General features: G+C 45.1%; 1 long non-coding RNA gene across 1 annotated transcript in view; it reads left to right on the top strand.

Moving 5' to 3' along the window:
- The window catches only part of LOC149916624 (uncharacterized), a 91,829-nt gene that overhangs the window by 55,306 nt on the left and 13,165 nt on the right, over window positions 1–23,358 (top strand). The window contains exons 5-7 of the long non-coding RNA XR_016469655.1: window positions 4,518–4,690; window positions 15,207–15,342; window positions 16,083–16,186. This is a non-coding gene — a long non-coding RNA (uncharacterized LOC149916624). The remainder of the gene's footprint in view (window positions 1–4,517; window positions 4,691–15,206; window positions 15,343–16,082; window positions 16,187–23,358) is intronic.

Here is a 23,358-nt window from a genome sequence, read left to right as displayed (position 1 = left end):
CAGGTGCCATAATTTCAGTTGTCACTGTTCAGGAGCAAAAGTCTCACCAAAAAGCCCAGAAAATGATTCAAAAGCTGACTGTGCTTTACATTTGAAAATATTAAGGCTATTAGTAAGGTTCCTATGTCACATAGAGGCGGCTGTGGCTGGATTATACCAAATCTGTTTGGTTGTTGGAAGTGTTTGCAATATAAGCCAGCTTAGTTAATGTATTTAGATCCGTGTTATTAGTTACCCCAAATCAGCTGGAAAAGCTGCTGGCTTTTATTTCTGAAATGGAATGGAATACTCTCAATCTCAACACGACAGGCATGAAGAATCATTCTGTCAATTCTCTTCCTGCCAGCTGATGCCAGGGTCAGAGAAGTAGGTCACACCTTCCTGGTTTTGAGATGGAGCAATACTCATTTTAGACCAATTTGCTCTGAGCACAGAGCTCATCTGCTGGGTTGAACCAGGGCATTGTTGCTTTCTCTAGTGCATTGTTCTGCTCTCCCTCTAATTAGCTCCAAATGTTTCTTATGCCTGGAACACAGTGGTAGTGATGAATAATGGCCTCTCTTCTCTTAACCCTTTGACCCCTAATTTGGCTGTGCACTCCCACCTAGATGCTTTCCCTTTCCAACATGCAGCAGGGCTGTGTTAGTGTGACAGCTGCCTGTATCAGACTTGCTGACCCATAACCTCCTCTCTCCCATTCTGTGAATTGAGTAGATAAGTGCAGGAGCGTGGTCTCAGCTCCAGCATCTACTTTTAGGATTGTGATGGCTGCTTCGTGTGAGCATACGTGAAGATGCACTGCTGTTGGTCCTGGGAAAGGTGGAAAGCCACTGCTATTGAAGCCCTTCTGCTTTGGAGATGACCTGTCTAGGGAAGCAGTGCAGCTTGTTTATTTGTAGATGTGCTGATTTGCAGAACTGCAAAGAAGAAGAAAGGTGTTGCAGGCTGATTGGAGGAGATGAGTTTTAACTGCTAAACAGGAGTCCCCCTCTAATGTGGTTTCTTATGAGGGCGGGGTGAAGACACTGGGGAGGTCACGTATGTAAGCACGTGAGTTCAAGCAGGAGGAAAGCAGGAGTGATACTCACCAAGGCTTTCCATGGAGTCAGAGTTAGTGGGAGGAAGGAGAGCAGACTTATTGCAGATGAGTCACGGAGGGGAATGACTGGAGAAGGTTTTACTAGGGCCTGTTCCTGTCCTGCAAAAGAGCACAGTGTCAAAACACACTGTAACACCTTCCTTCTCACATCAAACCTTGCTTTAATTTGTGGCTTGTTTTTTATTCCCCATTGTTTGATTTCCTGAATCAGAAAACTGAGCCATCCACCCAGTGGGCTGAGCTCTCCTCGTTGCAGCAGGCAGGCAGCTTCTGGAGGCCTGGCAGATGTCACCTGGGCCAGCACTCCCCACTTCTGTACACGTGGCCATCATTCCCTGCATGGTGCAGCATGCTGCGCCTGTGCTGCTTTGCAGTGAGCTCCACTGAGCTCTCTGTCACTGACAGCACCTTTCAGCCTTGATAAAACACTTTGAAACATCTGCAAGCCCTTTGGCAGCAGAGGAACGGCGAGCCCTAAGTGCTGTGTGTTCTGCATGCTCTTTACCTGCCTTCTTTCTGCACCACCCCTGTGCTGCTCCCTCAGTGAAGTGCCTCTGAGTTATTGCAAAGGCCAGCATGCTGTCATCACATGCTGACTGTTTTATAACTCTCTGGTCTTGTAAAGCACTGACATTTGGTTAGGTTGGAAACGGTTTACAGCTGGAACAGCACTGCTTTGTGCCTCTGGTGGGAAAGGCTGAGCTTTTGTTTATGTTGGTGTTGTCTGTCCTACAGCACACAAGGGTTGGGCTGAGGCTGGGGGTGTTTCTGTGGTGTGATACTTTTGGATGCTTGAGTCACAGGTCTGTCTCTGTCTCTGCAACTCCCAAGGAGCTGTAGCCACTGTAAATTCATTTTCCTTGAAGAAAGATCTCCGTCTGGCCCAGGTCTGGGGGCAAAGAGGGTAGACACTTCAGACATTATTTTCTTTGTTATGTGACTTCACTGTGACTAATGTCTTTGAAAGATCAAGACTTTGAAATTGACACAGACCTCTTTTCCATCACACTAACCTACCAGTTTCTGCCCCAGTCTCTTCCTATCTTGTGCCATAGCCCAAGAACTGGTACCTCAGCTGGAGCACAGCAGGACCCAGCTGTTGGCTATGAACAGTTTGGCTTGGAGAGTGGTTTCTGTAGGCTTGTGGTCTTTCTTTGAATAGATGGGTAATGACTGAGCAACAGGAGCTGTACCAATAGGTAGAGGCCATCACTGTTCCTTGTGTGGTGAAGTCCTTGGGGCTGCAGTCACTTCTGCACTAACACAGCCAGTGAAAGGAGTTTGCAAAGTTCGAAGTCAGCCTTCATCACTAAAAGACAATTACCTGCGAGGAGAACCTTGATATTTGTAGACTGTAATTAAAAGAAAAGACCATTTTGCTAATCTAGTCTCACCCTCTGCTTCGTTCAGATGAGACCTGAGCCCATAATGTCTGGATCAAGGCTAATAATTCACTGCTAAGCTGCAGCACATATTTTAGAAAGACAGCAAATTTTGTTTTAAGTGCTGTAGGGGTGGAAAATAAAACTCTCTCCTACATCATTTGTTCAAGTGATTAACTACTGGCATTATTGCAAGTTTTAATTTTTAAATGTTCACATTACTTCCAGTTTGATTGTATCCAGCTCTTACTTTGAGCTTCTGGATCTAGTTATGTTTTTGTTTGTTAGGTTTTTGGAGACTCTTAGCATCTCTCAGTCCCCCACTGAGACTTGTTAATAGATCTAGATCATATCCCCTCCAAACCTTTGCTTCAGTAAACTAAGTGGATCAGGCTGTTGAAGTGTCTCCTCATTTCTTGCTCTTGCATCATCTGGAATCTAATGATGTGTTATGTTGGATCAGTCATCTGTTCAGAACAGCATCTGACCACCTTCTATTTGATGGTGCTTCAGCACATGCCATTAAAAGTACTTCTTTTACTTGCGGCTGTTCTCTAGCCCAAAACCAGCGGCGAATATTTTCCACTGACTAACCCAGATGGACCAAAACCCAAAGCCAATGGTGGGAGCTACCTGCCTGCTGCAAGAGGGAGCGGGCAGCTCCTGGGAGAGCTGCAGAGCTCTGTGGGACCGGAGCTCCCAGCAGCCGGGGCTGCTGCCGCACTGAACACAACAGGACTGCGTTTACAACTCCTTTAGAACCCATCTCTCTCCTCCACTCGAGCTCTTGGTCGCTTGTTTGCTATTGCCCTCTAGTGGCAATAGGATCGCCGTTGGCTTGGCTTCCCGAAGTGTTTTGTTTTCTGCAGATTTCTACTGCTTATTACCCTTGGGCAATCGTCTTGTTGACACGATGGATTTCAGTAATATTACTTACCCGGAGTTTAGCATTCAGCTTTATTAATTTGAGCTTTATGCTATACAGGAAAGAAAACTTGCTCTCAACTGTAGATAAATAACGACTGCCGTGTCTCAGAATAGAATAGATTTTCATTTCTTGCTCATCAAAATGTTTGACAACAGAAGCTGAAGAAAATGTTGTCGTTTCTTAAAATAACTTAGAGTCCTGCAGAGTCTGAACTCTGCACTGAACTTTGTGTGTGCAGTCAGCACTGACCAGCCTGATGCATGGCCAGCTCTCTGTTGTACTGGAAATGTTGCCTTTTTACTGTTTGTATTTCTATCTAAGGTTGGGGGGGGGGGGCAGGGGAGGGGGATTGTTTTTATTGTAAGGAGTGGACTATTTAAAGCATGCTACCTTCCATGAATCTTTATGTTGTCAGACAAACCAAATCGCATATGGAATGGTGCTGGCTAGCCAGGGTCTGTCTTTTAATAGAGATTCTAAGAAGATAGTTTAATAATGAGACCTAGATTTCTTTCCCTGGTTGTAATGCAGAGAGATTTTAATAAGCAATAAAATGCTCTGTCTGCAGTCACTTTTGAGAGGCTAAAAAGGAAAATAATGCTATGACAAATGTGATTGCTCTCCCTACACTGCCATCCGGTGGATGCAAAATTCATTTTTTGTAAATGGAAAGGGAAGTTTCCCTACTGATATCACAGCTTCCAAGCTTGTGCTGACTATTGCTTGTGACGTAGTTTCCAGGTTAATGAGGAAAATGTTGGCTAATGTCTAATTTTTGTTAATTTATATTAAAGAAATAAGCTTTCTGATCTCTCATCTAAAAAAAAAAATGTTTTTTATTCTGGCATAGGAAGTAGACCCATCTAGATCTTGACAAAGAGTTCTGAAAGCATCCCTGACTCTTCACTTTCAACATGGACAGTCCAAACCACTCAGTGCTTCTACTCTGGATGCTTTTGGCAAATGAAGGCTGAGTTCTTGTTTTGATTTTCAGATGGTCAGAGTAGGGGATAGAACCACCAGAGCCTCGTGTCAGATGCTATACTGCATTTTTGGTGAGAGACAGGAAGGTGTGGGCTGGAAGTTAACACTCTGCTTTTCTTTCCAGGACTGACAGAAATAAGAAGAAGGAACAAATTGTGCTGATCATGGCCTCCTACCTACTGGTCTGCAAATGGGACTACGCCATGCTGAGCTGCTTCTGAGTACAGCAATTCCACTGATGCTGACCATCACTGACTGTGTTAGCTGCTTCGTTATCCCAGGAATGTGCCTGGAGAAGTGAGTACCAGGAGGGAACTGTGGCGATAAGAGGGGTAACTCTCTTGGCTTAGTGTACAGCTCTTTGACCTCTGTCATTGCCTGCAGCTTTCTCCAATTTGATGGGTTGGCGTAGATGATCTTAGTGGTCTCTTCCATTCTTAATGATTCTATGATTCTAATTCTGAGATACCTCTAGGGCAGAGCACTGTGGAAATCCCTGCTATGGTCATTTGAACACTGCATGTGTTAATCCAACAGCTGTACAACAGGATTTCTTGTGCCTCTCTCCAAGCCGTGGTGGGAGTGGAGTGGCAACCTGGTCACTGACAGCCAAGAAGCAGGGCTAGAGCTTTGGTTAGGTGGGGTTTGTGCTACTTGTTTGTACTTATATCTCATAAATTCAAACATTTAGGAGAGTGCAGCAACATCTGGAGGATGGTGAATTGCTACAGTGAGAAAAACTGGATGATCTAAAACAGCATGGCCAGTCCTAGGAAGCTGAGCTGGAAGGATCATTTGGGCATTTCTTCTGCTGCAGGTGGACCAGGAGGTGGCATCTATCCCCCAGAGACACTGCAGCCCATGCTGGGCAGGGTGCCTGTCCTTATCTGTGAGCCTTGTGCTTTCTCTAGATTGTGTTAGGTCTCTGCAAAGGGGTATTTGGGGCCAGCCAGGTCTTGGTCTGCAGGCTGGAAGTACAAAGTCCTGTCACCACGCAGGGCTGCCAGAGTGTTCCTGTTTCTGAATCATTCCTTTGCCTGTTTATTTTTTGTATTTATTTATTTACCAGCGAGGTGTCAGCCCAGAGCAGGCTGGCTGTGCTGAACTCCTCTGGTGGCCCAGTGGCTGCTGCCAGCTCTCTCTAAGTCCTGCTGTGTTGGGAGTGCTTCAACCCTGAGCCCAGGGAGAGAGAGGCTGGGCTCCTGTGAGAGCAATGCCACCACAGTCTCCTACCAGAAGCGTGCTCAGCTCCAGGTAACGAGTGTGGTACCACAGGGTAAACTTCTTCCACCATCCCCATAGAGCCCCTGGATCCCAGCTCTCTCTCTGAGCCAACTGTGGGGGGTGGAGGGCGGTTAAGAGGCATATCCTTTGCTGTAATTATATCCTGTTGCTAGAGATATTGTGTTCTGTATAAAGAAATCATCATAATACAGCCTCCCGGAGAAGGTAATTACTGTGCATCTTATGAATGGCTGCATATGAATGTCTGCTCAAGCTGCTGTCAGCAGCAAGTTTCAACACATCTTACATACCAGGCATTTCACAGCCTTAGTTTTATTTGTTTTCATCACCCCTTGCCTTATGCTTTATATTTCATTAATGGAGCTGGGTTTTTTTTGTTGTTTGGGTTGTTTATTTGTTTATTATTTAAAAAAGAAAGAGAGAAAAAGGCCAAAGTTCATGTCTTTGGAGCTTTGGGTGCTGGTGGCAGCAGCTTTTATTGCTGCATTTCCATTGCTCTGTGGTAGCTTGAGAGGAGCTCTGGAAGATGCTGTTTCCCTAGCAGTTCCTCTACGAGTAGGTCCTGGTTTCCTGAGCCCTCATAAAATGGACTGTACCACTGTGGACAAAAGTTGGTGTCACTCTATCACATAACCACACAGGTTTAACACCATGAGATCATTTATTTTCTTGTTCTAATCTGCCAGTTTCTCCCTTGTATTGAAGAAGAGTTGGCACCTATTCACAAACAGGGATGTCAGACCCTTCAGGTTACTGAAGCTTTTCTAAAGCTCCCTCTGCCCTCCCAGTCTGTCTGCCACTGGCACTAGTGACACCCCCAGCTTGGTAATGTAATCAGTATGGATACAGTTTTGCAACTTGATAAAGCTGTTTGTGAAAATGGGCAGATGAATGAGCCACATCCATTACCTTCTGCAGGAATGTTTGAGTTACATGAGGAAACACCAATGGAGAGCTGGTTTGTCATGATAGGAGTGACCAGGTTACTGTTCCTTTCCCTAAGGTCACTAATATTTGCCTTTCCCCAGCAGTATAGAAGGTAATCTGTCTTCACGTTGTGTGTATGGAGTCGCAGAGTGTAATCACAGCACCCTGCATGGCTATGAAAACATCATGTTCATCTCCTGGCCAGCTCAAGAAGAGATTTAAAACTGCTGCTTGGATTGTTTCCTTGGGCTGGGGCTTCCTCTTGCAATGCTGAAGATGAATTGTTTCAGTACTCTCAGTAATTTGTTGTGCTTGTGGACAGGCTTCTGCATGCACTGAGCATTGCATCCAGAGGTGGCTCCTTTCCGGTGCCATGCAGAGCATCCAGTCTTTCTCTCTCCGTGATTCCTGGTGAAGCCTGAAAGGCAGCCCAGCTCCTACAGGATGGAAGGTGCTGTAATAAATGTGAGCTCATAAGGCTGTTGTTAAAAATAACCGGAGCTAAATTAAAAAGAAGAAAATCATCTTATTCAGCCCTACCCCAGGGGGGAAATGGACATGAGGAATTGGGCAATCCTTCTGTAAGTTCTCTTTCTTTAGACTATATTTATCCACACTGAGAGCCAGATTCTCAGCTGGTGTCAATTGTTGTTGACTTCAGTGGAGTGAAGCTGGTTTACACAAGTTGAGGCTGCTAAATGCCAGCATCTGGATGAAGCAGAGACACAGCTGCAATTACTTTTGCAGAAACCTCCAGTCTGAGGCTGGTTCAAAAGCTCCGAGCCCTCCTGAGTGCTTGAGCCATTAGGGCTCTGATTCAGCAGATTTTTTTGGGATGTGATGAGTTATGAAAGGACCTTTACTCAGGTTGAAATTGGCTCTAATCTCAGCTGGGCTCTGCAAGTGTTGTGTCTGTCATTCTGTTATAATCACTGCTTTAGCTGGGCTCATCTGAAAAACTCTGCAAAACCTTTTTACTTGCTGCTTCACCAGCATCATCTCCTGTCTAGACACTCTAATTATGAGAAGCAGGGAGCGTACAGCATGATGTGTAGATAACCCTGGATAACTCCAAGGCAACCGTGTGCTGCTTCCATCCCTCTCGACTGCCCTCCGAACCAGTTTTGCCAATTCTTTGGCTGCTCCAGCATGACAATTAGCAAAGTGGGGGTTGTGCAGTGCCACCTGGGCAATATTCATTTGAACTTTGCTTACAGGAGCAAGTGCTTCAAGCCACAGAAATTGATAGGCAAACTTCCTCAGATTGCAATGGGATCTAGATTTAGCTTTCTTAAAGTTTTTCTGTATGCCTAGAAACTCTTTGGATTAAGAAAACAAGCAACCTCTTCCCCCAGTCCTCCCACACCTCATCAGCAGAAAGCATTAAATCTATAAGCTTCTTTAAGTTGTTTTTTTTTACCTACTGTATTCACTCTAATTTATCCATAGGCTTGGTTTTGATTTACGCCAGTATAGGTGATATCAAAACTCAAGCTCTACGCATTTCAGCTACGTCCTTTATGTAAAACTACTGATTTAATGGGAGACTGTCAAATAATCAATACGTATAAAACATTAGAATGAGTTTGCTTAATTTAGTTGCTCCTGCAGTATGCCAACTCCAGGAGCATGTAATCAGAGGGGAAAGAAATTATTATTTTTCCAATTGCCCTTTTTTAATGTCATCTTCCCCAGTTCCTTCACTGTAACTGGTATCAGAGGGAATTGTCAGTGATATTTAGCAAGGCCCCTGGGGTTCAGCCTGTTTCCCCAGTCTTCCCTAACCCTGGGGTGCCACGCAGGTTTACTTGGGTCTCTGCAGGAGCTGGGGCATCTGCATTTTGATTTCAGATCAATGCACTTTGAAGTGATTATAAGAAGATTTTTTTCTTTTTTCCCCATAGCAGCATTTGAAAAGCACTGTACAGATCCACGGGGGAGTGCCACTGAGCAGCCCTGGTTCTGCTCCATAGGAGGCATCTTTTGTTCTCCTGCTCACAGTGACACGGGTGAGCTAACCCTCTGGGACGCACTTTTAGGTTGCAGCTTTTTATAGTCCAGATCGAAAAGCCTCTTTGTATAGGTCCTGGTAATTGAAACATGCCATGAGCATGGAGGATTTGAAAGAAGCTGCTACCAGAGCCAGCTAATGAATGACCTGCATGAGTCCCACAGCTGTCAGGAGCTGCACAGAGCTGCTGCTTTAGGAAAATTGCACAGATATAACTACAGTCTGTTTCTCAGCTGGTGGAAAAATCAACTTGAGTATTCTTCCTTGAGTATTGGGTTTTCACCTCTGTGCATTTAGGACACATGGAAGTATATGCTTATAAAGAGCTGAATTTGGTGGCTGACATGCTGTAAGAGCAGGTCTGAAATGCTGAGCCCTTGAAACCCAACTCCAGGTGATTTGAGAGCTGCTGGGATTTCTGGAGCAGCGCAGTCTAAGCAGGGTTGTCCTCAGCCTGTATCCTGCCAAACATAATATTCCAGCTGGAGCTATGGCTTGAAAGCTCTTCTCAGAGGAGATGGTCCCCAACGCTGGAATCATCAGAGGCAAAGCTAGGCCTGCTCTCAGTCTCATGTAGAAATGGGAGCCTCATCTTTCCCTTTCCTTGGCTTATTTATCCTCAACCAGCTGGTCTCCACTGGCTGAGGATTAGTTTTTAGTTGAGTTGTTGGACTTTTGCTTATATCCTACAATTCCAAGCTTCAGAAAGCCAGGTAAAAGGGCAAGTCCATATGAAACATGCATGTTTTGTTTGTTTTGATAGATCATCACATTGTATTGCTGCAGACCAGTGTGTGTCAGGTGCAGGATTTCTCTGCCACAGTTCTTACCTAGCCTGTATCCATCATTCCTCAAAGCCAGCCTAGAGGACTGTGCACTGAATTCTCCCTAAGTTATCTGGATGGTCATTGAACTGCACACTGCCATGTAATCCATGTACCAGTGTACTAGAAGACTTAGTTTGCACTTCCTTAGCTGTTCTGAAAGGAAGGGTATGTGCTAAACAACCCTGGCTGTCTTAGCTGGGAGAAGTTTCCACTGAGTGTACTGTGGCAAGCTTTGAACCAATATGTTGTTCCTTTACTTACAATGAAATTAGTGCACTTTTTTATGTAAACTGTCTGTGAGATTGTTTACTTTGGCAGAAGGGTGCATGCAGTTTTCTGAGATGCAAAGAATTTTGCTACCAGGGGGGTAGGGGTGCGTGGGGGGGTGTTTGTTTTAGCTTTTTGCATTTGCAAAACAGATGGTGGTGGAGAAAATGTGGCCAGGGAGATTTTAGGAGTGAGTTTTTTTTAACAGTTGTTGCCTTAGTTGTTTGCTGGATGAAGCAGAGTGGGTTTTTATCACAGAGAGAAGACAGACAGCAGGTAAGACACATGTATTTTGTTTACAAGAAAAAGATGACCTGGACTTTTGCTGCCATTTCTTGGGCTTCTCTGCTGATATGAGACCCTCTTCCTCTGACTGGTGGAAGAGAGAAATCTTCACAAGATATGTGCCCCAGGGCCATCTGGGGTGGAATGAGGCCATCACCACTTAAGAGATTTAAATCACAGCTCTCAGCTGAGATGAGAAAGGGATGTTGTCCTCAACAGGAAATTGAAGGAAGGAGTAGAGAAGACAGATCCACAGAAGGTCCCACAGAGGGTGCCTGAAGGAGAATGAGGGTGGATCCCTGCTCTGCTCAGCCAAATATTGGAGCCTCGTGTTAAGCGAATCATTTTGGAAAAGGCCACATTTTCTGTTCCAAAGTGCAAGCCAGCATCAAGTTGGAACCGACATCTGGAAGGCTCTGCTATGTCCATTTGTGGCGACTTGTGCGTGCTGGGTTGTAGGGCATCAGGAGAAGTGTTGCTTTCCACTGCGTTTCTGTCCGGAAGGAGCATCTGTTCTGATGGACTCTGCAGTTCTGTATTGTATCTCTGGGATACTTGGCTAAACTCCTGCAAGCCTTCATGTTCTTGCCTCTGGGCTCATGCCGGGTGGCCAGCATGGCCAGCAACTCCCTCATTGCAAGGTCCTTGCAGGAAGGATCTGAGAGCAATCAGCCTTAATCAAACTTGGCTTTTGCTTGGGTCAGGATCGTGTTCCTCTACATACCAGTGTAGATGTGGCAGGCAGGGAATTTGTCATAGTGTCTGATGACCTTGCCTTCAGGGCAAGGTGCCAAGAATGCCCCATGTTTTCTCGGGGTGGGGTGCTGTCCACTACTAATGCCCAGTGAAGCGTGATGACAGGGGTGAACGTACACTGGGATTGCTGGGGTATTTGCTGGCAGGCCTGGAGGGGGAGGATCCCGGATGCCACCATCTTGTTATTTAGGGCAGTGGACTGAGCTGCTGAGCTAGGTCTTTCATGGCTTCAATCAGTTTTCAGCCCCTGTAGAAACATTTCTTAGACACCCATGCACGTCTAGGTGTCATGTTTCTGGGAGTCCTTTATTCATCCCATTGCAATTGCTTTCACTCTTCCTCGATTCTCAGACCTGCAGCACTGTTGTTAAAGGTGCATTAGCTATTTAACCTTTTAGATTTTCTGGAGCTTCAGAAATATGACTTCCATCTAATTTCCATATGGAGAAGCTGAGGCACAGTGAGTTGCAGTGAAGAGGTTTATTCCAAGCAAGTCTAACCAGAAAAGTGCTTTAAATTAAAATTTCACTGGGCCTTTCTGCTGATTAGAATGTTCTTTTACTTCTGATACTAAAGCCTGCTTGGAGTGCTACTGTGTTGTAGGCTGGTTTGTTTAGTAAGAGGGATCAGTAGGATGACAACTGTGTGAAGAGAGAGGACACATCCTTTCCACAGCTAAATAACAATTGTCTGGAACATGCCTTCTTGCTTCTCCCATTGCATCCTAAATGAATAGAGAGCTGGCTGGAACAGCAGCATGCCATTCTCATAGACAGGCCAGCGATGGAAGATGAAATGCATGCCTTTCTTGAGCAATGTGGTGTTTGGTGTACGTGCTCATAGGATCACAGTGCCCCAGTGTGAGTTGGAGCCTGCAAGCTGAAACGTAGCTGCCAGCGATCACCTTGGAGTGCTGCTATCCTGCCCACGCTGATCTTGCTCCGCTTTGTATGCAAGTGTGATTACCAACACCTGCACAAAGCAAAGGCACCATGCTGATAGACCTGAAAAGCAGCATCTTGTACCTGTTCATCTGCTCTGTATCAATTTTCTGATTAAGCCCTGCAGCCACCTGTAGTAGGAGCACAGAGAAGTGCTGCCATGTAGGACGTCCAGTCATCTGTGATCCTACCTGGAGCCCTGAGCTCTTCCCAAACTGTTTGAACCCTAAGTAAACTGAGAAGGAGGGAAGTGTGTGTACGAGAGAGGAGGGACCATTGTGTTGGCATTTTCCTGCCTTTGCAAGCTTTTTGATGAAAGATAGAACAGCTCCTTGCTGTTACAGGTCTGTGGATGCCCCTTTGGAGCCTTGAGATTTGGATCAGTATCCTATGTTATGGCTGCTACACAACCAGTTAACACAGAGGCCATCCCAATCAAACTCCCAAACAGGATACTAGACCAAAGGCCAAAGAGGAATGGCTCAGACCAGTGGGTAGAGTGGAGCTGGTCAGAAGAAGTGGCAATGAAATGGAAGGGTGCAGTGGAAAATTGGGAACTGCACCTTGTAACTAGTCTAACCAGGACCTGAGGGGAGAAGGTTTCTAGCACTGGGTAGCAGCTCTGCAAATTCTGAAGGAGAGTTGGATGATTTTTATTGTTTTATTTTTCTATGCGTGAACAAGCACGGAGATGTTTGGCAGATGGCTAAGTCTCAAACTTTGGTGTGTTACCCTTCACTTAACCACTGATTAGAAGTTGTTGCAAGACGCCATTACCTCAATTTGTGGCAAAAGACAGTTGGGAATGGAGGAAAATGAAGTCTATAGGACCAGAGAGCATTTGAGGAGTCCCTATGCTGGCCTTGTTTTATTTGTCTGTGTAAGACCCTCCACATTCTCAGCCTGCCCTCCAGGCTGCAGGACCTGCAGTGAGCTCCCCTGATTGTGTGCTTTGGAGGGTTGCTTTCTCCTGGTGGGAGCAGTATGTTCACCTGGGGTACATGTGAGGGGATGAGCATACCAGCGATGTGTGTCTCCTACTTTGGTAAGAGAAGGGTCCAGGCTTCTGTCCAGATTGAAGTCAAAAGGTGCTTTGTCATCTGTTTGTGCAAGAGTGTCTGTGGCAGGGGGTGTGTGAATGATGGACAGGAAGAGGGGTGTGCCTGTGTGTGCAGAAGGAAGTACATGCAGCAGCTGTTGTAATTGTTTCAGTAAAAGAATATTTCCCAGAATTTCTCCTCTGGCACCTGAGGGCCCTTCCCAAGATGCCCTTTCCAAAGCTACTGTTTGATTTCTAGGGCAGATGCACACACACGCGCGGTCCCAAATTATTCATGCAAAATCTCCAATCTTGCCAGCATATGGCTCCTTTCCCCTTTGCTGACAGGGAAAGAGGAGTGTGGGGGCTGAAATAATGATAGAGCTGATTAAATTAATATTTTTTTGGTGTCTGAAAGTGAAAGTTCTGCCCAAGCCCCCCAGCTGAGCACAAGCCAACACGCTAAATCCCTGTAGGGGTGTGTTTTATTACTGACGCTCTGCGTGTTGAGGCTGGTCGCAGGGTCTGATGCTGTGTGTGTGGAATTTTTGTGGCTATTTTCTATTGTGCCAATGAAAAGCAAAATCCTATTTGTATAATAAAAAGGAAACATGAAGGTTTCCACGCCTACAAGTAGGTGAATGTTTTCAGCATTAGTGTTTTAATTTAATTGTTTTACCTTCCCAAGACTTCCTCATATGAGCCCATTGCAAATGATGGAGCACATTTTACAGGGGATGGAAGGTGATGGGACTCCCAGTGCCCCCTCCGCAAGAGGTTTTGGCTGCTCCTCACTTAGGCAGGTCTCATAATGCTTCTCTGGGAGGAGTTGGCTGGGTTTGATTTACTCCTTACTGCTGCTTCTACAGGAGCATGGATCTGCTGGAAGGATGAGGAGGGGCTGGAGGGTAACAACTGCTGCATACCCTTCCTTGACTAGCTGGGTGATCTCAGGCAGGTCCCTTCAGCTCCCTTTTGTCTGCTTGCCTGGTGTCACAGAGCAGATCGATGGCTGGCTGGGGATTGAATCCCTTCTTAGCCAGGCTGTGCGCGTGGGGCGATAGTGAGGCGGCAGTGGGCCAGCTGCTTCCCCACCTTAGTCCAAAGCCATATCCTGCAAACTCTGACCACTTCAGTGGGCAGAAGTAGAGACCCTTTGCACCTGCCAAATTAACAGGAGGAAGAATGAGTAGTTTCCTATGTGATACCTTAAAGGTACCCTTTAACTGGGAATAGTAGCGATACTGGCTGCAATCCTGCTAGCTTACCAGAATGCTCCAAGTGTACTTTGGCAGATGCAAAGAGCAGCCAGGAGCCCTGGGGACCTGAGCTGTTGTACCTGTGCAGTCCTTGGTCTCCCAAAGCAAATTTGCGCTGGCAGAGAGCATGGCACTCCCCTGGGAAGAGGGCCTGCCTGGGTGCAGCTCCTACGAACTTCCAAATTTCCCTTCTCTATCCTTCCTGCAAATGATGTTTTGACTTTTCTTTATCTATTTCACTTGCCACCTTAGCAGGTGAGAACCTGTTGGTATGAGGGCTCATGGGTGGTAGCTCACAGCTTCCCCAACTGGCTTCAGCCTTGTTTTTGGTGAAGAGGATGTCTGTCTGAGGTGGCTTGCTGTCACCTATCAGCTGGAGCTCCCCTGGCAATACGACTGAGCAAACACCAGACTTGGTGGCTGCTTCCTTTATTTTAGGGTGCTTGTCTGTCCACCTCCTGAATATTACTGTTGCTCAGCCTTCTCCTTTCTGCCGTCTTAGCAACGAAAACAAGATCAAGGGCAACTTATAATGATACTAAACTTGTGGGCTTCAGTGCTTAACCCTGATACCTCAGCTTGTACTTGCAATACTTGCAATCCCCAAGTGATCTGTCATCTAGGGGTGAGATGCTTCAGTCTCTGTAACTTTCCATCCTTAAAAATATATATATTCAGTTTTGTTTGACAGAGTTCTCAGAGGCTTTCTCTGGAAGTCTGTTATTGTTTTCACTGTTGTTGTGACCTCTTTTTCCTTGCCCCCGGAAGAGCTCACTCAGCATCAAAAGGGCAAAGCTGTGTGGGGCACGCAGGCTCTGAGCAGCACAGGAGCTGCATGGAGAGGGTCAGGGCAGCAGGATGGCTGTGGGAGAGCACATGTAGCTACTGCCCTCAATTAGCCCACGTGGCAGTCACATTTGAAATGAAAGCACAGCAGGTCTCTGAAGAGTTCCCTTGTGGGTCTCGCTGAACTTATAAGCTGGGACCATGGTATAACTTAATTTCCTGAAATGTCAAGTGGCTCATACTGGCTGCCTGCTCTATTAGTGCTTTTCTTATGAACGTATTGTACTCCCATTTCCTGCAGAAAAATTCCTATCAGTGCTTGATGATTGCTTAATAAGAGAAATCAGTGAGGACAGGGAAAGTTCACTTCCTGCAGATGAATATAATGACTATTAGGTTTTATTTTTTTTCCTGGCTTGCCAGAAGGGATTTTTGGATGTGGCTTCATTTATTTGTATTTCTATCCAAAGAGGCTGAGGACACTGATCTATGGCTGTGCCCTGCAAGTGCTGAGCCCTTCGGTGAGCTGTAGGAGGCCCTCAGCACCCATCAACCTCACACAAGAAGGAAAGTGCAGATTTTCCGAGGTGATACAGCTGAGAAAAGGTATCTTAAATTTGGGAAAGTAACAGTATTAAGAGTATGGCTGTCAGTCTCCTGGTTTTGTGACATTGCTTGTGACAACCTGTTTTCCCCTTGTTTTTGCTTGTCCTATTGTATTGTGGGTACAAATTCTTGTGAAAGTGACTGAAAGGCTCAGAAACAAGTCTGAAGGATCCCAAATGGATTTGCTGTTATTTTTTAATCTTTGCTTCAAGACAAGTGCCGCTATCCTTTATTTGGTATGATTTCAAGTTTGGTTGATTGTTTTATTCGAGATCAGTCTTCTGTCATTCTTATGTGAGATAATATTCTTTTTGGTGCTGGGTTTATAGGGAAGCTGACGGGAGAGGGGAGAGAAAGCCTTTACTTTAAGATAGCTTTTATAGGACTAATTCTAATGCTCCTTTCTGAAGCCTTTTTGCTTCAAAGTGCTGTGCAAGATATTTGTTACCTGTGCAGCTTCAGTAAATGGAGAAGTAAATAAAACTCCCTTGCCATTTGAAGGGCTTTTGACCACCTCCTAAACCCTTGGTACTCCCAGTCAGCCCTGTGTCTCTTGTGAGTTGTTCTTGGTTCCAAATTAATACAGTGAGCAGAGAACCACCCAACAGGAAGCATTTGGCAGAGACACTGACTGACATTTAGGCTGTCTGAATGTGGGCCTGAAAGTAAAATGTCATCTTGTGGCTGTTTGCTTTCTGAGTGCTTGTGATCTGAGTCTCTTCTTTACCTTCTCTTCCCAGCATGGCTGTCGGCTGGGCTCCTCATGTCTACAGAAGGAAGAGCTATTGAGTGGTTATAGCTGAAAGCCTTGCCTGTCTAAGGAAATGTCAGCAACATATTGAAGGTAATGTAATTTTGATGCCATTCCCTCTATTTGTAGAACCAAAGGGTGAATAAGAGAGAAACTGATCAAGCAAAAATAGAAGAAATCATAATGAGCGTTTTAATACTGAAAAGATAGCCTCAATCTAAAGCTGAGCTGTGCACAAACCTTCTTGAGAAGGAGCAAAATATATCTTGTCATCACGTTATAGGCATAAGCATATTCCTTAGTTCAGCTTCTCAGTGCATTACGTACCCACAGGTGAGAATAATTCTCTAGTTATGCAGTCATCACTTGTACCCTAAATATCGGAGTGTATTAAGATATGGCAGTAGAGTAACCTTGAAGAAGGCTACTGCTGGTTGCAGAGAATAGATTCATTAGTTTTTTGTTTCTGTAGTGTCCTTGAGTCATCACTTTGTGTGGATGTGTGCATGGTGCATTAATGTCTGATCACATTCTGCAGAAGGCCATTGGAGATTATTAAAAAATATCCCATTTGCTTGCTTTTGAGGAGTATTATTACTACAAACTGGCGCTGATAGCATGGCAAAGCATATACAAGGTGTTATGAAAGGAAAAATTAAAAATCGGTCTTGAGGTACAACTGTGTGCGACTGCTGTATCCTTTGTGGTTGCCTTACAGCTTTCAGGCCCTCCTTGACCAAAGGGAGAGACCCAGTTCAGCGTCCTATGGGACAGAGCTGAAGCTTCATTCTTCAGCCAGTGTGAAGGCAATTCCATACTCATAAAGACATTGCTTTATGTTATTTTTACCACTCTTGCTACCCAATTTTCTGCTAAATCCTTAAGAAGGATGGCCTGAACTGAGAAGAGTGAGAACTTGTGCGCTCTTCTCTTGACAAATCCTTTTTTGGGGTGTCTAGGCCCACCTGTATCCAATGATCCCACAAGTGCTGGAAGCATCTCTGGGGTGCTGTGGGGGCAGTAGCCAGCTGGGGTCACTCAAGAGTACTGCATGCAGCTCTTCGTCTCCTCGCCCCAAGGGGCCAAGGTATTTAGACAGCTGCCTCGCTACCAATGGGACTCTGGCAGAAGAATTAAGCAAAGATTAAAATCAGTTTTAGCTGTTAAATGTGTGCTCTGCACAGCATTTAGCAACTCAGAGGCTAATTATCTTTGAACTTATGCACGTGGTTTAAGATGCGATCCGCACAAGTTGATATTTTTCTGTTGTCTACACGGAATTGAAAATGAAGATTAAAAAAAAAAAAGAGATGTTGGTGTTTGTAAAGGCACGGCTTTTTGAGTAGGCTGGAGATGGTGCCCAGTCTGGGTGCCTACAGAAGGAGAATGTGTTGAAAAATCATTTTAATATCACTTGCTGTTTCGACTCTCCTGTTTAACAGGAGTTCAAGCTCTTTAAGGAAATACAAGTGTGCATGAAGGTAGGAAGATGAGATTGCTCTGAAAGAAAGCCAAGCTTATACCTGGAGGGAAAACTTGCTGTGAATGTTAATGTTTGTTGTGCACAGGTAGTGAAATAGGGGAGGTGGAGAGCGCTGTGAAACTTACATAGGACAGGGCGGACTGAATCAGATCAAATTTTTTAAAGTTCTGCAGAAAAATGAGGAATAATTTGGTGTTAATACTGCAGCAAAGGGTTTGGTACCCATGTGGCAGGCTGGGACTTTGGGAGCTGTCTTAAGCTGGAGATGCACACGTGGTGAAGACATTGGCAATGGGAGGAGGTAACACTGTAATGATCGTGTTGGTGCCATTTTAAAACCCTTTAGGGAAGCAAGTAAGCACTGCCAAATGGTGATCAAAAATCCTGAATCTTCTCATCCAATGTGAGCCAAATCATGACATAAGATAAACTTTTTTCAAACTTTTTTTTCCCTCTTTTTTATGAGTCGATGTTTTTAACCTTTAGATTAGCCTTATATTACATTTCAAGCTTATTTCTTAGCTATAAAGCGTACAATTATTATAGAAGTAGCACCAGGAATCAAAACAGAGTTACTGAGGGAGGGCTGGTCAGAAGTCTTGCCATCCAACCCGCTTCTGAAGACAAGTGCTTGCATGGACCTTTGCATGGTTGAAGATGTCCATCCTGCTCCCCTTAACCAGCTCTCACCTTGGCTAAACACTGCAGCTCATGTGATTGCTGGAGCTCATGTTTCCCAGCCTTTTGCTCCTCCCTTTTACCTTTCTCTGGACTCTCTGGTCCACATCCCTCCTGAGGTGTGAGTTTGATTCTAAAGGCAGCGCTCCAGCCTAGACCTTACCTGTGGTGAGCAAGGAGGAAGGATTCCCTACGTGTGTCTTCAGCTTAAACTGTTCTTTGTACGTTTGTATGTGGCTTCTGCCTCATTGGCTGTTCCATTGTGATTGATGCTCAGTTCGTGAGCTCCTAACATCCTTGAATCTGTTATCTTGTGTTTGTGCAATTGATTACTATTGTACAAATGTAGTACCTTGCATGGATTTTTACTAAATTACCTCTTCTCCGCACATAATTCTTTCAGACAATCAAGATCATTTTGATTTCTGGCCCTCTGCTCAATATAAGGTCGGCCCTTTCCAGTTTTCTTGCATGCAGAAATAGTATGCATGTTCTCAATTTTTTCATTTGATCCCCTGTCAAGCTTTTGAATGGAGCTCACTCTCTGCTATAAGGCTGTCAAGCAGAACACCCAAGATAATGAGATATGAAACAGTTATCAGACATCCAGTTGCATATTTCAGGCAGCAACATCTTTGTTCTAACGAAGGAGGCAATAGCTATTTTTCTTCCTTTCTTTCTGTGTTTCATGGTTCCCTTGGTATTGCAAAGTACCTTTCACAGACTTGTGCAGCTTGTGTCAACCTCTGTTCTGTCACATGGAAGATATGGACAAGGACAGTTAGTTCTTAAAGAAGTGGCAAAGGTTTCTGCATTGAGATCTGAGAATTGATGCTGTAAAAAGTTCAGATCCAAGAAAAAAATCAAGAACAACTTTGCTTTGTCTTGAGCAGGTGTTGGACCAGGCTTGAATTACAAGACAATAAGACATTATGACTTCTGAAGTGTAAGGTATAGCTTTTGCATTGAGAAACCCATTAAGGGCAGTAACATGCTTTAACAATAGAAAGACGTCTAACTCAGGCAGCTTTGATTGTAAGATATCAAGGGAAAAACAATTTCTTTTAGTAATTTAACAATGCAAATAAGTTCTGAAGTGATGATGGGGAGATGAATGTGCTACTTGGAGTGGAGCTGAGCAGCAGCATCGTGTTGGTGTGGCAGGGTTCACGAAAGGCAGCCTTTGCCCAAGCTGGTGCTTGTCATTCAAGAGGTTTTCACTGGCTGCCAGCCAGGAGAGGTTAAAGCTCTGTGCAGTGCATGTTCCACTGCTCTGTTCTTATTTCCATGGCTCTGCTGGTTACCTACCACCTTGGAGAGGTGCTGCAGGCACTTTCTAATGAGCTTATGTCATTGGTCAGAGATCCTTGCATATGTAAAATTTTAGAGAGATCTGTACCATCCCTGCACAACTGATGTTTGTAGATGATGGGTGAGGCAGTGATGTCCCACAGAGCTACAGTGCCTTGGGCTATGATCCCATAAATTAAGCAGGGTTGGGCCTGTTTTGTTTTGGATGGGAGACTTAGAAGGAAAAGTTGATTGCTATAGTCAATTTGACTTGGTAATTCAGAAGGTGGTGCTCTTCTCCCTAGACAGCATAGGCTGAAATGCCAGAATGATTAGGCTTACCGCAGCTCCTAACCTTTTGGAAGAAATGTAAAACCAACATCCTCACCTTTTGAAAGTGAGCATCACGGGGCTCTTGCTATTACCCCAGAGTCCCAACCAAATTCCATCTGAAGGCAACCACACCCTGCAGATGGAGATCCACCCTGCCCCTGCAGGAGGATGCAGTAAACTTTGCTTTCACTGCTCGGTCATGTTGTATCTCCAGCTGAACTATGGCAGAACACAGTACAGAAGGCAGCAGCGTTGCTTGATCAGGCAGCAAATGCAAGTTCAATTAAGACTCCTTGATGGAAAGGAACCATTCAAACAGGAGGCGTTTTCCTACCAGGAGGGACGTTGGAAGCATTGGGGGGCCTGGTTTGAGCAGTAGCCCCGTTGTGCTTCATGCAGCACAGTGGCTGGATCCTCCTTCTGCTACCCCAGAGGAACAGAAAACATTTGCTTAGCTGTTTTGTACACTTCTTCATGTTTCACTGTGGCTACTTGGGCCAAATTCTGGAGTGATGTAAGCTATTTAGTAGCATGTAGGTGTGAAGTGCAGCAATTCTCTGTGCTGAGTGGGTGGTAAGGTAGGGTTGCAGAAGGAAAAGCAGCGAAGAGGATGGCATTAGATAAAATGCTCTCTGTGAAGAGGGCTGCTGGGAAGGGATCTCTGGTTACTTTGGCTGTGTCTAAAGGCAGATTTGCTCTGTATTTGTTTATTTTCTAAACCGTGAAAGCTCTTGTGTGCATTCTTCTCTTTTGCTTCAGCTTAAACCTATTCCTAATCCTGTTAGCTGAACTAAACCTCTCTGAACCCCAAGTAAGCATTTTGCACGAGAGTTTGCATCTGCTAATTTAAATCTGTGTGAAATCGCCCAGAGCTGAAGGGGTGCCCTTAAGTGGGTAAGAACAACCTGGCAGTGATGCCTTCTTTCCAGCATCCACATCCTTCCCTCCCTTGCTGCCCTGCCCCTATCTCCTGCTTGGGGAATGGCAGTAGCTTTGATAGCAAGAGGTCACTGCAGGAAAATAAGCCAACTCCCCCCTCCACCATCAGTGACTGTGCAGGAAAAGAGATAAGTGAACTGAAGCCAGGCTCTCAGTTTAAAGTCCTTCTTGTCAAGAAAGACTCACTGTGTGTCAGCAAGACCAAGTTCCTGACCTGGTGACATGCAGAAGCAGGGAGTGCTTGCAGTGCCAACCCTGGCCAATCTCTGCTGCACTGGCAGAGCACAGTGGGAGAGGCATGCAGCTGGGCTCAGCTCTAACTTTTGCTTATTCTTCACCATGCATGTCCCGTCTTGACAGTATTTATGCAAATTTTTAAGTAGGGGAAAAAGCTGTCACGTAAAACCAAAAATTCATCTGAAGGCCAAATCTGTAGGCTGGTTGGCTTCTGTGTTTTCTTTCTTTCTTTCTTTTTTCAATTAAAAATAAAGTAACCTATAAAATGATGATCTACTTTAATATCCTCATTATATGTTCCAGGCAGTATGTGAGTCATGCCATTTGCTCTGTGCTTTGTACCCCTGCAAGGAATGCAAAAGATCCATTTTCAAAACATTTCTTGATCCATCTCAATCAGATATCTCAGGTGAGAGTGCCAGAGTACAGGGCTGCAGGTAGCTCGAGTGAATTCCCTCCAGCCAAAGTTGCTGTTGGTAGAAACAGGACTCACAGGTCACAGTTCCAGGTGACTGGTTCTGTGGTCTTGTCCTTTCAAACCACGTCATCTGTTTGAGTGGAAACACGCCTGAAGTCCTAAGCTCTAAGTCCATTGCAGAGTGTCCTTTTTATTTTTGGTTAGTGGAGCTCCACTCAATACAATTCCTGACTAGAGCTAAAATCCACAACCTTTAGCTGCCTTAGAAAAATGTTTATGATGAGCTACAAAAGGAGCTACTGGAGGAAGTCCCTTATCCAGCACTGGTAGATCTAACTGCTGCCTGTTTTCAGGTCCTGATCAGCCAATTCATATCAGCATGGCCATTTCTCTTGCAGGCAGGGGGGTTTTTTGTCTTGCCCAGACCATTTCAACTTGGTGTTTTTGCAGAGATAATTAGCAAGATGCTTGCTGTTTAATGCCAGCTGTGATAATGGGTTTTGTGACGCAGGTTCTTGTTCACGAAAAGGCAGAGTAAATCAGGCTTGCCTTCTGGGATTTGCATACCACAACAGTCCAGAGATCATAATTATCAACAATTATTTTCCTGAGGACTCAAGGTCATCCTTAAGGTACATCATCTTAAATGTTTATCTCCGATAAACTCGCAGACCCTGTTATAAGCCAAGATGCCAAACCTACTTTTCATTTGACTAAGATCATGCATACAGACGGTTTTGGATTGGTTTTTGACTGCTCAGCTAGTACACAATTGTTTTAAATCTATAGGAAAGCATTTGTGAGCCTAACCCTTTTCCTTCACTCTACGATTATGGAAAATAAAGCTGAACATTATCTCCACTTTACAGCACCTTGTACCCAGTAGGAAGGGGCTAGAAAAAGGAGCTCTCCTTTGGTTTGCAGACCCCCACCCATTAATTCTCCACCCCTTTCCCAGAGCTGTCAGCTCCAGGGCCTTGGCAGGTCTTAGCCATTTTTTCCACTAGAAGTGCAGTTTTTACCTTAGGCTGTGTCTAAATTTCCTTGGCATGGAGGGATGATGTTACCTTACTGCCGTTCCTGGGAGTATAAGAGCATACATTTATTGCTTTATGGATATGCTGTACAGATACACTTGGGAATCTTTTTTGTTGTTGTTTTTGTTCTATTCCTTCAAACTACATGGCTCTGGTTAATGCACTTTGAGGCTGCAGACCTCTGGCTCTCTAATGTTTACCTGCTCAGAGGGATGACAGCCTGCAGTACATAAGACTGTACTGCCAGACATCTCATCTCCTCAGCACATTTTCATGTCCAACATTGGGATGAGCTCATTAAGAAGACCTGTAGGATTGGTTCCTTCAGGCAGTGGCACTGTGCCCAGCTTGGCTTCCCTGCGCCCCTTACAGCTTCCCCATCTGATCCCAGACCTATTGGACATTCCCTCCCACCTCTCCCTTAAGCAAGGCATGCAGCACAGCCCATCAGCATCAAGCTGTAAAACATTGCCTTCATGGGCTGTAACACAGCTCTTAAATTATTTTAGGTGTGTTGACTTCAAGTGCATACGCACAAGCAGCTATTATGTCTTATGGCCACAAGGCCAAGCACTGCTCATTATGGGCATGGCCGTTCTGCTGTAAAGCCAAGCTAGCCTTGGGGTGGTGTTGGCATGAGATGTTTTGTGCTGCCTGGCCTGGGAGGCTGGAACAGTTCCCAAGGGTGAATGCCACCAGTGATATAGACACAACCTTTAGCTACTTAGTAGTGAAATTTCCCATGTGCAGGGGTACAGTTTCATTAGAAATGGCAGCTTCCAGCCTTGCTGCTGACTTAGATGAGGCTATTACAATGTTATCTTGAATACTGCCATTTTCCTTTCCTTTA

This window comes from Phasianus colchicus, chromosome 10 (genome assembly GCF_987193195.1).
Source record: "Phasianus colchicus chromosome 10, bPhaCol1.hap1.1, whole genome shotgun sequence".
In the NCBI taxonomy this organism is placed as follows: domain Eukaryota; kingdom Metazoa; phylum Chordata; class Aves; order Galliformes; family Phasianidae; genus Phasianus; species Phasianus colchicus.
This window is presented reverse-complemented; position numbering and strand designations above follow the sequence as displayed.